General features: G+C 36.1%; 1 pseudogene; it reads left to right on the top strand.

Annotated features, from left to right (window-relative positions):
* Window positions 1–2,420: 2,420 nt before the first annotated feature.
* Window positions 2,421–3,096, top strand: LOC116898502 (annotated as a pseudogene).
* Window positions 3,097–3,336: the final 240 nt, after the last annotated feature.

The following is a 3,336-nucleotide window of genomic DNA, read 5'->3' as shown; positions in this document are numbered from 1 at the left end:
GACAAGTGCAATAATTTTGTATGTAGACTGTTATTTGGCAGTCTTGATAAAGACAGATCATGGGCATACTCATGTGTGTCTTTAATTCAGAGTGGCAGAATTCGGTCACTGAGGTAGCTGTTTCACACCATGCTGTAGGAGAAGAGGAAAGCGATGCAAATGAGTAACACAAATACATTTAAGAATGTTAGGGGTTACATAAAATCCTTACAAAAGTGCAGAATAGTGATTACAGACATTGGAGTGTGTATACATAAACGAGTCTTAAACTAGAGATGCTGGGAATAATATAGTTCTTTTTACTTGACATATATAAAATAGATGAAAAATATGAAACTAATGATGATTAAAATATTTTATTTCTATTAGAAATATATGAGATAACTGACAAATATAAAATGTTGATAATTTGTGTATTTTAAAGAAAATTGAAAACAACAAATAAGAAGAAAAGCTGGATTCTAGAACTAGTTATATGAAGGTTTTAATTGCTGAGTTTGTAGTAGTTGAAAGAAAATTGGTAACGTAGTCAGGAGTGGATACGAATTTGGAAGTATGTAGGGAATGTAGCTCGTGTATGGGAAACACCTAATACAGCATTCCATTCACCCATCCCAGTGTTTTATTTATATTCCCTTATTTTTATTAAGATTTAGGAAATTGACTCAGTTCTAGACAATGATCAGCATCAGCATGTGCCCAACGATTACAGCTGCTCAATTTAGCATTTGCTTGTTAAGTTCCTTGTGAGGAAAATATAAATACCAAGGCAACTAAGACAATTTCAGTAATATCTATATTTTACAATTTGATTCTTCGGGTTTATTGTATAGATTTGTATATTAAATCACATATTTGTGACAAAATATAGTGTTTATTTTTGTCTTTATTTGTAACCTATGTTGATAAAATAAAATTGAGTTTGAAAATATTTACCAATCTTAAAATATTTAGCTCACTAATTTTGGCTTGACATATTTTACTGTACTTAAAAAGTAGTAACTAGGAGGCTGGAGAGATGGCTCAGAGGTCAAGAGCACTGACTGCTCTGCCAGAGGTCCTGAGTTCAAATCCCAGCAACCACATGGTGGCTCACAACCATCTGTAATGGGCTCTGATACCCTCTTCTGGTATATCTGAATACAGCTATAGTGTACTCATATATAATAAATCTTTAAAAAAAAGTAGCAACTAACAAACTTTTGCACATATCTGTGCTGCTGAGGAAATAAAGATTTTCACACCTATATTGCTTAATAAAGATAAGATCAAATAAGTGACTAATGGTGAAACAAGATGCAGAAAATGTACCTGTCTCTTATAATGTTATTAAAATATTTATGTGTAGTTCAGAAAATTCTTCTATAAATATCTATCACATTCCATTTTTAATTATTAATACTATATCTGGATACAAGGGATGCCTTTAAAAGGCTTTCAGACCTGCATTCATAAGAAATCCCTGATTGGTCTTTTTGCCAATAATGAAGGTAGAATCAGATAGGTCAAACTTTATTAGAATCAACTGCTGTTAAGTCTTTTATAAATTCATATGAGTATTTTATTTTTAAGCTTTTCCCCTGATAAAATTAATTATTTTTATATAATTGGAACAAAATATGAGCACATTACTTGAGGGTCTCCCTACCTCCCAACTTCCAAAGGTTGCAGTTTCCAATCATTCTGCTGTCCCTCAGTGCTTCTCTCTTCTCTCTGCCCACTACAATACCTGATCAGTTCTCCTCTTCCAATCTCCTCCTCTCTCCCATCCATATCTCTCCCTACCTTTACCTCTCTTGATTGTTCTCTGCTCCCTCTTACGTGAGACTGAAGCATCCTCACTTGGGTCCTTCTGCTAGTTAACCTTCTTGAGGTCTGTGGATTGTATCCTAGGTATTCTGTATATTTTGGTTAATATCGATTTATTAGTGAGTTCATACCATGTGTGTCCCTCTGAGTATGAGCTATATCACTCAGGCTAATATTTCCTAGCTGCATCCATTTGCCTGCAAAAGTCATGATGTCCTCATTCTTAATAGCTGAATAGTATCCCGTTGTGTAAATGAACCAAATTTTCTCTATCCATTCTTTTGCTGTGAGGCATCTGGGTTTTTCCAGCTTCTGGCTACCACAGATCAGGCTGCTATAAACATAGTGGAGCACATATCCCTGTGTTATGGTCGGGCATCTTTTGGGTATATGCCCGAGTGGTATAGGTGGGTCTTCAGGTAGATCTATTTCCAAGGAACCTCCAGAAAGAGACCAGGGAAGTGAGACTCTCAGGACTCAAAGTGAGAACCTTAGATAAAATGTTCAGTGGGCAGACTGAACTCATAGAGTCCAGAATAATAACTGAAGGTTTTGAAACTGCAAAGCAAAGGTCACTCCAGTTTTTGGAACAAGTAAAAGCGAGCAAAGAGATGAACAGAGAAACACTTATCGATGTAGCCGAGACGTCTCTGCAGAGTAAAATTCATGTTGAACTTGCAGATGTCTTGACAGAGGCTGTGGTGGACTCGTTTTGACTATTAGGAAAAGAGATGAGCCCACTTACCTCTTCATAGTTGAGATCATGGAGATGAATCATAAATCTGAAACTGATACAAGCTTAATCAAAGGGCTCGATTTGGATCATAGGGCAGGATATCCTGATATGAAGAAAAGAGTAGAAAATGCCTACATCCTCATGTGCAATCTGTCCTTAGAGTATGAGGAGAGAGAACTGAATTCTGAGTTTTTTTTTTTTTTCCGAGAGTGAAGAAGAGAAAGAGAAACTAGTAAAGGCTGAAAGAAAATTCATTGATGATACAGTTAAAAATGTTATAGACCTGACGAAGAAAGTCAGTGGTGATTCAGATAAAAAAATTGTCATTATTAATCATTATTGACCCCTTTTCTTTAGATGCCCTTGAGAAAGAAGATATTGTAGCTCTGTGCAGAGCCAAAAGGGGAAACATGGAAGGCTAACACTAGCTGTGGTGGGATAGCTCTGAACTCCTTTGCTGACCTGACTCCTGATTGTTTGGGACATGCAGGACTTGTCTATGAGTATATGCTGGTGAGAAGTTCACCTTTATTGAAAAGAAACCTTACTAAAGCTCAAAACACACATTGCACCTCACACAATAATAGTGGGAGATTTCAACACCCCACTCTCATCAATGGACAGATCATGGAAACAGAAAATAAACAGAGATGTAGACAGACTAAGAGAAGTCATGAGCCAAATGGACTTAACGGATATTTATAGAACATTCTATCCTAAAGTAAAAGGATATACCTTCTTCTCAGCTCCTCATGGCACTTTCTCCAAAATTGACCAACTAAAAGTTATCA

Source organism: Rattus rattus, chromosome 4 (assembly GCF_011064425.1).
Source record: "Rattus rattus isolate New Zealand chromosome 4, Rrattus_CSIRO_v1, whole genome shotgun sequence".
Lineage (NCBI taxonomy): Eukaryota > Metazoa > Chordata > Mammalia > Rodentia > Muridae > Rattus > Rattus rattus.
This window is presented reverse-complemented; position numbering and strand designations above follow the sequence as displayed.